Source organism: Dipodomys ordii, unplaced genomic scaffold, assembly GCF_000151885.1.
Source record: "Dipodomys ordii isolate 6190 unplaced genomic scaffold, Dord_2.0 Scaffold70, whole genome shotgun sequence".
In the NCBI taxonomy this organism is placed as follows: domain Eukaryota; kingdom Metazoa; phylum Chordata; class Mammalia; order Rodentia; family Heteromyidae; genus Dipodomys; species Dipodomys ordii.
Window position 1 is genome coordinate 10,988,377 of NW_012267286.1, and position 14,475 is coordinate 11,002,851.

General features: G+C 36.1%; 1 protein-coding gene across 1 annotated transcript in view; it reads left to right on the forward strand.

The window, feature by feature from the left end:
* Ppp3ca (protein phosphatase 3, catalytic subunit, alpha isozyme) overlaps positions 1–14,475 on the forward strand; it is a 249,709-nt gene that overhangs the window by 67,573 nt on the left and 167,661 nt on the right. The gene's annotated exons all lie outside the window — the stretch shown is intronic.

Sequence of the window (14,475 nt, forward strand, 5' to 3'; positions counted from 1 at the left end):
AAAGAAATCTTTAGAATGTTGTTGTTGTTGATTGACTTAGAATGGCTCTGATGACTAGGCTCCACTCTTAGAAATTATAACTTAACTGATCTTGGAAGGGATCAAAGCATTTCTGTTTAATGTAAGCCCTTTAGGCAATTAGAATGTTCAACCAGGGCTTAGGGACACTGTACTATTTACAAATCCTAAGATTATCCAAGGTGAAAAAAAGATATGTTTTCATATGTGTTTGTGGGGAGGGGATGCATGTGTGTGTGTGTTGTAGGTTGTGGGTATTTTCTTGATAGAACAGTGAGGATGGAGGAAAATGAAAAGTTGCTCTAAGACTATGAGATTCAAAACAAGTGTGGTGGCTCAAAATTGTGATCCTAGCGACTTGAAAGGCAAAGATCAAAGTGTCATGGTTTAAGCTCAACCCATGCATTAAAGTTTGTGAGATTTCATCTCAACCATTGGCTGGGAACACTGGCATACACCTGTTATACTCACCTACAGAGGAACACAGTATCTAGTGTAGTGGTGTGCACCTGTCAGTCTCACTGACACAGGGAAGCACAAGTAGGATAATGGTAGTCTAGGCCATTACTGGGTGTGGAGCATGACCCTTTCCTGAAAACCAGTGCCTAAAAGAGCTGGAGGCATGTTCAAGTGGGAACATACCTGCTTTGCAAACATGAGGCCCCTAGTTCAATCCATAGTACTTCAGAGAGCTGCAGGGCAGGGGCGGGGCGGCATTTTCAATGCATTACTGTGCACCGTAAGAGAATTAGTATCTGCAGTGAATCCTAGTGATGCTTCTCAGTTCTCCTAGCTGCCTAGGAAAACATACCAGGGCAAATTGGTCAACCATCATGCATAGATTTTAATGTAGGTTCCACTAACTGTGGGAGTAAGGTTCTCAGGTGACCAGTTATTATAGCTGACATAAGCCTGATTTGCATTTTTCTAATTATTCTTAGAAGGCATTGTGTACAGTTGAAATTTACAGAGCATGCTATAGTCCCAGGGAAGTAAAACTCTGAGAGTCAGGAGACCTGAATTAGAGTCTCAACTGTAGGGAGGTTGCCTAACTTCTTGACTCTAAGCTTGTTTAAATGCTTTTACATTTATGGAAAATGAGAAACTTGAACTACTACTGTGGTTCCTTTGAGCCATTAATTTCAAGTGCTCCTGGTGCAGATCTGCCCCTGAAGTGCTACGGGAGCCTTGACTGCCATCTGTTTTTTATCTCCATTAATTCTTTAATTGCTAAACTGGAGATATTATTGACATCCACTTCATGTAATTTTATGGAAAATAGGGAAAACTACATATGTATGCCTTTGTGTATATATGTTTAGTTCCATGTTGCTATAAAGTAATACTCAGCAAAGTGAGTGATAATGTTATCTTACTTGTAGTAAAATACCTGTTCTTTGACCATTGGCTTGTTTTGATTAGATGCCTCCAACCAACAACCAACATCTTTTTCTTCTACTCACCTGTCTGCTTCACTCTGCCCATCTATTTCTGTCTCTCACTCCTCTCTCTTCCTCCGTTCTCCCCTTCCTTTTCTCCTCTATTTCCTAGGACAAAGAAATTAAGTCGTTTACTTTTAGTGACTCTTCCTTTATAGCTTATTCCAGATAGGGCCACCCAGAAAGTAGGTGATGCTGTTGATTAGAAACAGAGGTTAACGTCTTTGGAAGATAACTTTATTTATATGTTATTGTAAAGATGATGTACGGAAGAATAACACTTACATAAGTCAAGGTTTTTTTTTTTTGATAAAAATGTGCTGACACATCTGTTGAGTATATTTGTATAAAGTACATATTTTTCTAGGAACTTACTAACTTAAAATACAGATGATAATAACAGAATTGATTGTAAGGTTGTCAGAGGCCAGTTTATGAAATGAATTACATGAACAGAGGTTGTTGCTTTGGGAAAAGAGGAAAGTAGTTCATTAGGTTTTTTTTTTTTTTTATCATTTAAGTATTTGTAAAGAGGGCTTTCCTTTCAATATGTCAGTTTATGAGTCCAGTGATTCTTGACCAGTCTCACCCCTTCCGTCATTATCCCTCCATCTGTCCCACCCCACTCAAGCCCTCAATAACCATTTGCATTTTTTACATTGACTAGTATGACTGTATTTGTATTTTCACAATAAAAAAATGACTGTATTTGTTTGCCAAGGAAGATAGTTTCAGAGATAGCTGGAAATCTACAGAGTACTGTTGACATCCATTTTTCAGTTAATAACTTGACTCCTTGGGATTGAAACAGAAGTCCTTCTTACTGATGGAAGATGCACATTTAAATGTGCATATCATTCCAGATAGGGCTTATGTATTTCCTATATAAACTTGAATGTTACTGGCAATGTGAACAACTTCCTGAGAAATTAGGTCTGTCATTTGCAGAAATGATTTTATCAGGCCATTTACATTTTCTATTAGACTTTGAATTTTCTTTTTAGGATTATGAGCTAGAACATAACATTACATTTCTAATTCTATGCATGTGTGTACATACATACATACATGCATACTCACAATACATATATTTTTGTTGTCATCTTTGGGTTATCTATAGGACATATGAGAGAATATGAAATCCCATGATGCCAAGATCCTTGTTAAAATAGCACTTTGCACCTTTCTTCTTGATATGATTTGCCCTGTCTTCAGAAGCTTGTGCAGCTGAAGATGAGTCATTAAGAAAAACTGTCATCAGTACACTGCATCTCACAATAATGATTTCTAAACTGGTCAGCTAGCTAAAATTGCCTGAGGCCCAAACCAGCAGTTTCTGCTTGAAAGGAAGGAGTGATTAGTATCAAAATTGATCAGAAAGTTTCTTATGTGCTATGCCTTGACAGCACTTCGTATGCATGTTGAAACAGGTTGTGGCTTTCACCTGGGAACTACAGGGGCATGAAGCGAAGATGGTACATATCAGCCTGAGAGGAGGGAGCTTGCTACAGAATCTTGCAGTATATTGCGACTGTAGAAGGCTGAAATCTTAATGAGGATGCAGTGTTTTTTCTTTTTTTTTTTCTGTGCAAGGAATCTAAAACACCTTGTAGAATTCCAAAGTTGTCTGAACGGAATGATTGCACTGTAGCACTATGAAGAAATCTGGCATGATAATGAAGTGCTTTGTAATTGTAACCAGGTTACTTTAGCATGAGACCATTTGTTAGCTTCCCTGAAAGAAAAATGCTTTCTTGGTCAGTCAGAGCCAAACCTTGAACTATTAGGAAATTGGTCTCCACTTGGGGCCTTGGCTACAGGGGAATGGGGTTGTGTTGCTGGGATTGATTGAGCTTTGTGATGGTCCTGCTTAGTATGGATGTTGTTAACTGGAAAGGAAGAGGGAAGCTATAAAAGTGATAAAGCAAAATGTTCAGCAGTGAGATTCCTATCTACTGGGTTCATGGCCTGTGTTTTGAACATTTTCCAAAATTGAATTTATCTCAAGGACACATGAAAGCCAGCAGTTGGCATGCGAGGTGGCTGAGGGCAGTGGTGGAAGAGGAGGCACATACTTGTATTGTTTTCTTCGGAGTAGAGAGAAGGAAGTGTTTGCAGTAATAAAAAACATTTAAATATAAACTGAAGAAAACCTCCGGTTCCCGTTTTTGGTACATGGGGAAACCCAGAGCAGAGATAAAGAAGTATAATCTTCTCTCTCTCTGGAGTCAGTTACAGACTCATAAACAGAAGTCAGGTCTTCTGACTGGGCATGGGCTAGATGCTTTTTTTATTAATAGCTGCACTTGGGTGAAAACCCTCATTTGAAGTGATTTGTTGGGTTTTTGCAATCATTCGTGTGCTTGTCTGGCTTCTGAAAGGTATTTAATTTCCCATACACTTAGGTTTTCTTCCTCAAGAAGGTAAAGTGAAGATCTCATTGCCAAACTTAAGAAAAGAGCCATGCTCCCCAAGTCTTGTTAGCAAATAAATGCTTACAGTGACTCTTTGTTTAGGGGAGAGAAATGATAAGAAGTGGTTAACAGGTAAAGATGAAAGAGAAAAAAAATCAAAGGAATGCAGGCTCCCCAGGGATGGAAGTATTTATGGTTTTCTGTTAAAATCACACCCTTCTCATCAAAAGAGCTAATTAATTAATTAGCTAACTCTTAGATGGTGTTTTCAGTTTCCACCTGGGAAGTTAGTGTTTGAAACAGTGTGAGTTTTTAGGGAACGTAAAAAGTACTTCTTGTTCAAGACAAAGACTAGTAAAACCAAGCTGGGTTGCTTACCCTATTCCTTTTCTTTTCCTGTGTATCATTGGTTCAGTAGAAAAGTGATAAGAGCTATGGACAGCAGGTCCCTCATACTGATGACAGTGCTTTTGGATATTTCCTTAAGGACCTTCTGGAATCTGCATTGTGAAATCTTACTCAGCTAATCTATACTGTTCTGTGGAATTTTCTTCTACAAATAGACTTATGATAAGTTTGTATTATGATTCAGATTTTGTGTTCATAGTTAAAGTTGGTATGTTTTAAAGTTGTATTTCTTTGAATGCTTTAGTACAACAGGGATCATTCCTTTACAAATAATTAATTTTAAAAGTACAATATGCATTGTACTCATGAACTGATTTGAAGAATTGAAACCCCTTTGTACAACTACTTAAAGATAATAAAATTATTTGCTCATTTATGTATTCATATGCTCTTAGGGAACTATGAATAGTTTTGAATACCTACTGTTCAGAGAGACTCAAGTAGTACTTTATAGAGTAGATTTCATAGCAGACACTATTCTAAATATTTTATACATGTCAATTCTTTGATATATCACAACATAGCAATTTTTAAGTACTGCTGATACATTTAACTCCTCATTTCTGATTTCCACACAAGAAGTGAAGCTAACACAGTCCACCAACTAAATACTTTTAGATCTCACAGCAAAGTGCTAATTATTTTTGAATGTCAAATAAAATGGTTGGTGAAACACTCATTGAATTTGGTTTTACAGGTCCATATAGAGGATTCTAACTCTAACCCAGGGAGGAAGATAACTAGCCAGTCCATTTCTTTAATGCTTTTTGCTTTGTCATATTAATATACTGTGTTTATATTAAGCAAACTTAAACCATGTGTTTGTAGAGGAATAAGAAGACAATAAAACTAAATGAAACAAGATAACAGAATAATAATAGAATAATAATCTTAATGAGCCCCTTTAATAATAATAATAAGCACCTTTAGATCTTACAGTACAATGTGAACCTGAATCTCAGGAAGGTGTAGAGACCTGTCTAATTACACAACAGGGCTAGTGTGAGCTCTGGGCTCAGAAGACTCTAGCTCCATATCCCACCGCATCCTGCTTGCATAACCCTCTTGAAGTTAATCTTTTGCAGTCTCTTTTCCTTCAAGTACGAAAAACAACAGTAATAAAACTTTATGTATAGCATTAATGAGGGTACTAAACAAAATAATGAACTTGAAAGTATCTAGTTAAGAGCTTTGTTGCATAGTTGGCACACAATAAATGTGAATTTCCCTTTGTCCCATTGTTTCTCAGAGTCTCGGTGACTTAATCTGCTACCCTAGAAAAACAACTCCAGTTTATGATGCTACTCATGGGACCAGACAGTCCTGCTGGCAAACATTCCCAAAGCACACAGCTGTTTCATAACAGGCCTATTGACTCCTTCCATCATTAAAATTCTGCAATCATCATAACTCAGTCTAACTGCTCCAGACTTCTTAATGATCATTTAAATGGAAATTTCTGTTGTAGATATGGCTTATTTGATATCAGTGAGTACTAACATGAGCAAGTAGGCAGCCTTGCTAGCCAAATATTTGCCTTCAGTGTTGGCCAGTGATTATGATTGCTCTACATTGAAAACACACGTGGTTACATTTCCAGCAGGTGGGCATTTGAAATTTCTAGCAGTGTTTATGTGTCATCATATAATTAGCAACCTGTTGTAAATCTCTCAGGTTCTAGTGGTTTGCCAGAGTGAACAATAGCTGGGAGTGTGCATTGCTAACTTTAATACCGTAACCTAAAAGACCACATCCTTTTTCCTGGTTGATATTATGCACATAATGGGATTTAAAAAACAAACAAATTAGCTTTATTTATCTCATCTCTAGTCTAGTAGCTTCATCACAGAGTAATTGTATTATGCTAGTTAAAACATCTTTGCCAATACAGGAGTCCTTTTTTTTAATATTATAATACTTGTTTCCAGTAAAAATCTTGATCCTGCTGGAGTGGTGAGTAGGAAGATCAGTACCAAGAAAAGAATATCAATTACAAAGTATAATACTCAATCCAGCAGCATCAGAATCTTTAGTAGTCATTTAAATGAAAATTTAATTCACCATGTACTTTAGTGATTGGTTGAGCAGAGTATTATAGCTAAAAGAGTTAACAAACACCAAAGATTCTTGGGGTTACTGGTTATTGTACATTGTAGTTTGACATGAGATGACTTTTATTTTCTAAAAGTGACATAATTTCATTGAGTAAATTGGGGGTGGTTCTTCTGGGAGGTAAAACCAAAATTGGAATTCAGAGGGAGAGGTTTTCTATTTCAGTGACATAAATTATTCAAAGGTTTTTGGTTCATCAAAGAAAAACTGGAGATCATTTTCTTGTATTGCTCTGTCTTGATCATAGGATCCATGCCTGTTATGTCTTCCGTAATTTGGATGGTAGAAGATTTGTTCATTTATATCCTACCCATTTCCTGCTAATTACAAGTGGCTCAGTGCTGCATAAAATGGTGGTAAAAAGGTTAACTGGAGACAGAGTTTCATTTCGGAGAGAACCAAGCTGACTAAGGTCATCCTTGTCAGTTCAGTGACTATAGGATGATTATCATAGCAAGAGAAATAAAACTTAAAAGCAGCAAGTCTTAAATGTAACAGTATTTATTGAACAGAATTGAATATCTGTTCAGACCTTAAATTTGTATTCAAAGATAATCTAATACATTATGATAGATTACAACAATGTTACAACATATATAAGAGCTTACTCTACCCCTGCCACTGCACCTGGACCATTCTAAACCTTCTCATGAATATGTTAGTCTCTGAAATGTGTGAATATACGAAAAGAAGCAGAAGAAAGGTAGCCCCCCCTTCCTTCTCTCTTGATTTACATTAGAAAGAAAGAAATTAGTTCCAGTTTCTTCTATGGGGAAATGACAAAGAACATAGCCTAGCAAAGTATGTCAGAAGAGACCTTTGTCCCTTTCACCTCCAATCTGTAATCACTGATTAATTTCTATATTAATGACATAAATTACAAAGAAAATCATTCTGTCTTCAAGATAAATAACCAAAGTGCCTTCCAAAATGCAACCCCTGCCAATTACCAGTTCTTCCAGGCATGAATTAGAAAAGTTTTTGTAAGAGCATTTGTCTGTACATCTGTAAGAAAAACAAAGATAGTGAGAAGCCTAGGGCCAATTTTCCATCCCTGCATTCAGAAAATAGCATATATTAATCACTTGTAAATAATAAAATAATTATTAGGTATTAGTAAATAATTCATTTTGGTTTATTTACTTAGTCTATGCATATAATCAGCAAGTTATATATTTATATATTGTAAGAGGACGTTCCCATTTTAAAAAGAAATGGTCTTGCATTTAAATTTTTCAAAAAAGCAAGTCATTGATTTGGTGATAGCTCTATCGTTTTGTTCTAACTCAGACATGTTATTTATTATTGATGGTTCATAGTTCTGAGTGTTGATGCCTCTGTGGATAATGCTTAAATAATATAATTTGCATGTAGAAATGTATGCAAAACCAGAATGGTGTCCACTAATGATAACACTCCCACAGAAATAACCAATGAGAGAACACTGTGTAAATGGACTTTGAATACCAACTTCCTCAGCATGTGTAGCAGTCATATTGCACATGGATGCTGCGGTGCTCAGTTTGACCTTGTGCGTGGTTATTTTAATGAGCTTACCAGCCTAACATTCTTAACACTTCTAACATGGAATCTATTTATAATGACATCAGGTAGGACGGTGAAGCTGTCCTGCAGGTCACTGTCTTCCCACTTTGGTGGAGCTGTCCTGGGCTTCTCCTTCCTTTTCTGTGGTATTCAGGAGGTGTGTCATCTGGTTGTACCTGAGCTGGTTGCCCAGCCACTGTGAAGGTCTACCTTTACCCTTGTACAAACTTACAATAGTTAGAGAACAAGCTAGAGATGAAGATGGAGGTGGAGAGGGATGTAATAATGAAGCAGTTCTTGTCTTGAACTTTTAATAAGGGATCCAATATTTCCTTTTGCCTTGGGCCCTGTGAATTGTATACACAATTCTTTATGTTTTCAAGATTGAAGAGCTAATTAATATAAGTCATCTGTGACTAAGTCTGGAACACTGTAAGCATTGTAGAAAGGCTTCCTTTATTATCCTCTATCAGACTTACATATCTAGCTTATCATCTTATGTTCAAGTGCCAATTATTTATAAGCAATATAGAACATTTATGTAACAAAGTGAGCTTAATTAGTTTGGGTAATTTCTTTGTGAGTGCTGTCACAAATATTTATGGTATCCAGTTGAAAATGGATCATCTTAAAGACTAGGCTCTAATTAGTCATAAATTCATGAGTTCTAGTAACTATTACAAAAGGATTTCACTTGGATTAACATTTATGCTCTATGAGATATAGGTATTTTGAATTAAAAGCCATTGGCAAGCTGGGCACTAGTGGCTCACGCCTGTAATCCTAACTACTCAAGAGGTTGAGATCTGAGGATCACAGTTCAAAGCCAGCCCGGCAGGAAAGGCTGTGAAACTCTTATCTCCACCAGAAAACCGGAAGTGGTGCTGTAGCTCAAGTGATAGGGTGCTATTCTTGAGCTGAAGAGCTGAGGGACAGCATTCAGCCCAGAGTTCAAGCCCCACGACCCACAAAAAAAAAAAAAAAGCCATTCGCAAGTTAAATTTGCACATTGCCTATCATATTGGGTCAGTTGTAGAGAAGTCAGGAACATATGTTATGTGCTACTAGTTCTTTGTTGATAGGTCATGTAAATTTAGCATCTTTTTATTTATCTTGATAAATGTACAATTTGTACAATTATACAATATCATGTAAAGTTTGACCTGGCTTGTTTTTAAAGTTATTACATGAAATACCACAGGAATTATATTCTAAATACCATGTTCGATATGTATATCTCATATGCCATTTCAGAATCACTGTGTCTGATCATCTAAAATGTAATGTTCAAAGGTTATTAAGTGGCACTTTAGCAATGAGACAATTAGGGAAATAATCATTTTCTATGTAATTATGGAAAAAAGCTAGGAAATTAATTATCATGTATTATGTTTCCAGTGTATGGATGGAACCTCTTCATATGGTAATATAATACAAAATAAAAATACTAAGTATGTTCTGTGTGGTGATTTATTCTGTCATATTGAATCATAACATACAGAAGTAAACAGAAGGTTGATCATCTCATGTTGTTAACTTTTGTGCTGCTGTGAAAATAAAATGAATGCACGCAAATATTTAAGTCTGTCTATGTAAAGTTAAATTGAAAGGTAATAGCTACTGTAAATTCTCTGTTTTATACATATATATATATATTTTTTTTTTTTTTGTTGATCATGAGGCTTGAACTCTGGGCCTGGGCACTGTCCCTCAGCTCTTCAGCTCAAGGCTAGCACTCTACCACTTGAGCCACAGCACCACTTCTGCTTTTCTGAGTGGTTTATTAGAGATGAGTCGTCTTAGAAAATAACTTTAATTTCTGTACATTTTTCATAAAAAATTGAATTAATCAAAAAAGAAAGCTCTTGTTATGAGTGAAAATTTTTTAGCAATCTTCTTTCAAGATTATTTGTTACTGAGTATTTTTTGCTCTACTGGGAATTCAGCCTTGAGCCAGTACCATGGTAGGTGAGTGCTGAGCCATTGAGCTACCCCATGGCCTTGTTATTTGCTGTGTTGTACTCGGGGTTGGATTCAGGGCTTCTAGCTGCCTGAGCAAACACTTCATCACCTGAACCATGCCCTCACTCATTTTTGTTTTTATTTTGCTTTTGTGATAAGAGCCTACTTGTGTGCTGACAGTCCTCAAATTTATAATCCCTTTGCTTCCACCTCCTGAATAGGTAGGATTACAGGAGTATCCCACCACGCTCTTTGCCTTTTTAATGAATGGTTTACTATAAGAACAAATGGAGAGCAAAGCCTTTGTTTTAAGAAATATCTAGCAGGGAGCCATGACTCAGGCCTGTAATCTGAGATATTTGGGAGGCAGAGATCAGGGGATTAAGGTTGGAGACTAGTAAAGGCCAAAAAAAAAAAAAAAAAAAGTTCACAGGACTCCATCTCAGCCAATGGTTGTGCAGGGAAGGGGAAGCACAGTGGCTGGGTGCTGTGGTATAGCCCAGGCTAGATTGGGCATAAATGGAGACCCTACCTCAAAAATGACCAATGGAGGAAGGGACTGCAGGCATGGCTCAGTGGCAGAGTGCTTGCCTTGCAAATGCTAGGCCTGGAGTTCAATTTCCTGTATTGTCCCCGCCCTGCCAAAAAAAGCAAATAAAAATATAAAGAAATATGTAACACAAAATGAAATTTTAAAGCTAAAATCTGTTGGTCTTATTTTTGTTGAGCATATGTTCATCTTATGTCAAGGGCACATAAAATGACTGTGGAAGAATACATCGATAAAAGGTAACTTTGTAATTATGCTCTGTTCTTTCAAAATAGTTTAAAAGCCTTAAGGCAATAATTTGGGCATTTTTCTCTTTAAGTATTGTATAATACTTAAACATCTCTGACAGATGTCTTTAACATATTTCAGTTCAGTTTTGAATTACAAAGAGTGGCTATCAAAGAAAGATACATCAAGAAAATTAATAGATTTCCCCTGGATAGAAGTCTGCAAGTACAGTTAGCATCTAGCAGTTGGGCATCTGGATTCTTCATCATTCCTAACATTGGCAAAAATCTTATTAACACTATCATTGTTAAATAAATAACATCTGTTAAATTGGTCTTACATGTTTGTTAGTATAAACAGGGAATATATGTAATTTGCATTTGGTCACAAGCTTATTTCAGAAGGAATTACTTATGTTATACTTATACTTATTATTTTTATTGCTTATGAGGCTGCTTTTTTTCCCCTTGTGTTATTATTTTGTGGGATGGCTAGAAAACCAAGATGAAAGTTTCAGGAGTCAGTTTATTTACCAGGCTCAGAAGAAATTATCCTTTGCACTTTTGATTTATTCACAGTATGATTCAACTATATCCTTTATAAATGGCAGTGACAGAACCCTTTACTTTTGTACATAAAGCACAAGTTGTCAGATGGCCATAGATTTGCCTACTAACATATATTTATATTTACATTTTTGTGTGTAAACTGATTTAACTTAACAGTAGACTTGATTTTTTAGAAAGTCAGACTCAAAACACTTTAACGCTGAAAAACCTAAAATACTTTGTAACTTATTACAAATTTGTTAAGATTTGATTGTCTTTCGATAAGAGATGTTTTATTTCTCCTTGCCAATTCTTCTAGTGATTTTGGCTGTACCTTTTGCTCTCTTGGGCAAAAGTAGCTGAAGCTTTGTTTTGCAGTCTGTTTGGATTGCCATTGTTATTCTTTCTTTTTTTTCCAGTGAATTTTTTTTTTTATTGATGTGTGTAAGAGGGGATGGTGAGTTTAGTATATGATAAAGAGGTACAATTGGACAGTGGGATAGCATAGAAAGTTCAGGATCGGAAATTGCCCTATATGGTCTATGAGCTATCTCGTTTGTGTAATCAGATTGGGTCTCTTTATCTCTTGAAAGCCTCTTTATAAATATATTCAAATGAGGATGAAAAAACTATTTACCCATCTCACAAAATTTCTACCATTTTTTTTTCAAAATTTGCTCAGGCTGATGGCTTATGATAGCTCAGTTTCATAGAAACTTTCCTCTTTTTTCTTTTTTCCATGATATGTGTAAAATTATATCTTAGAAATGATTTCAACTAATCTCCTTTAAAGCAGTTTGTGCCAGAGCTATGCATTTGGCATTTCTCGACATTTTAGAGGCAGATATTATAGTATAGAACAGAAGGGAGAGCTCCAACAGTGCCAGATTGACATAGGTATAAATTCCACTTTAACCCATTACATGCTTAACTTTCCTAAATCATGCATAGTACAACTTCAAAGAAAAACTATTAAAAATATTTTGAATGCTTTTAAGATGTGAAAGCATAGGTTATCTCAAGTAACAGGATCTACTCTGTTTTGTTTTACTATGTAAATCTATGTAGATGGGAACTGTTGCTTTCTCTCTGGTCTGGTAGAGTCTCTTTTAATTGTATTGTTAGTCCTCATTGGCATTAGGGTGAAAACAGTAACGTCTCACTTTCTTTATTTCATGGACTTGAATAAACTCAGTCTGCTTCAGATTCATACTAGAATATGAAAGCTGACTTCTTTATGTATTGTTTTTGAGTTGTTCACCTTGGAGATTGAAGTGGTTAAAGATACAGTTCTTCTGCTTTACTCCTTTCATGAACAAAAATTATGCAGACTTTTGTGTGGTGAGGAACAGATACTATCTGGTGGAAAGTCAAAATATGCAGATTATTTGAGGTAGGTTCCTGGGTCTTTTCTACCCGAACCATTTAACAAATAAACTATTCTACAGGAAATCTGTTTCAAAGGACACCTTAGAATTAAAAATGAATTGATTTAAAGGCAGAATGGCACAGTATTCCTCTCATATTTCTAGAATATGGATGAATGTGACAATCTGGAATTTGCCAGAAGGAATCCAATATACTACTTAGTAAGAGAGTATGATCACAGTCATCATGAGGTAAAAACATTTTTGGTTCTACAGAAAATACACGAAACCCTATCATATGAACTATTCTATCTCCTCTTGAATTTGCTTTATTCCTTTAGGAATTGTGTGTGTATGTGGGTGTGCACATGCACGCGTGTGTGTGTTTCACATGCATACATGCTCACATTCTGTTTGTATTCAACTGCCTAAAACAAATGAGCAGGTCCAGTGTTGGTCAATTTGAGGAAGCTGAGTAGAGGAGAAAACCAGAAGAGGCTTCATGTAGTTTGTAGGCTGTAGAATCTGGGTATAAGGGGAAATGGTTTGGTCTGAAAGGATTTCCTCTGCTTTTTGTTGTTGTGGTTGTCAGTCAGCTTGCGCTTAGTACCTGGGTACCATCCCTGTACTCTTTTGCTCAAGGCTAGTGCTCTACTACTTTGAGCTATAGTTCTACTTCTGGTGTTCTCGTGGTTAATTGGAGATAAGAGTCTCAAAGACTTTCCTACCCCGGCTAGCTTTTAACTATGATCTTCAGATCTCAGCCTCCTTAAAAGTTAGGATTATAAGCATGAGCCACTCGCACCTAGCAACCTCAGCTTCTGAAGCACTCTTGGTTCCAAGTTATTACCAGGATCACCATCAAGCCTTCTGTCTATTTAACCCAATCCTATCTCACTGCAGGAGCTGCTGCCCTAGAGGTGGGCAGTAGAGCAGATTCATTGGCATCATGAGTGTTGTTTAAAAGAAAAACAAAACAAATAGATATCGTGATGTAAATAATGGTACATTCATGACAGCCTGGATGTTGTGATTCTGTCATATGTGATGAGTGGAAAATCCAATTTTACAATTTTCTGTTTGCTTGCATTTTTCGTACTAGGCAATTTCAAACCCACAAACTAACTGAATACTATTTCTATTCTCAGGACTTGTCTCCCAGATGGTGACTCTGCCTTATTTCTTTTCAGAACTTGTATATTCAACTAGTAGCTTATGAATTTTCAATTGGACCTAAGTGTATTTTTGAAAATAGTTTTCAGGTCATCTCATACTTGCATGTTTGTGTCTTAATTGGATTTAAAAAAATAGTAAAAGTTGTAACTGATTAAGGACACGTCTTTAATTACTAGTTTATCCCCATAGTGATGTAATGGTTCTTCGTAAATATTCCTATAATATATGTGTTTCTATTATGATTTTTTAAGAATTTCACCTCTAGGATTTTTTCATCCATACCAAACAACCTATGATGTTAACTTGCAAATGTGTGTGTATGTGTATGTGTGTGTGTGTGTGCACGCCTGCACACACACTCATGCTGAAGATTGATGCCAGGACTTCATGCCTGTAAGCAATCTGACACTAACCTGTATCCCCAGCTTAAACCTGAGTGTATGTACTGTGAGGTAATAATGGAATAGGATGTCATGTAATTGAGAAGGTACTGTATAAAGGATATTTTAGAATTCTAAAATATTAAAAAATGATTATTATAAAGCAGCTAATAATGATCCTGCATTGATATTACTAGAAAGTACTATTTGGGTCATGTACCTTGTAATATTTGACATGTATGCTTACCCACTGAGTATACTTGCCATTAAATACATGTAATAGTGAGCTCATTTTAATGTAAAAGTGTGATTACTGAAGCCAGATTTT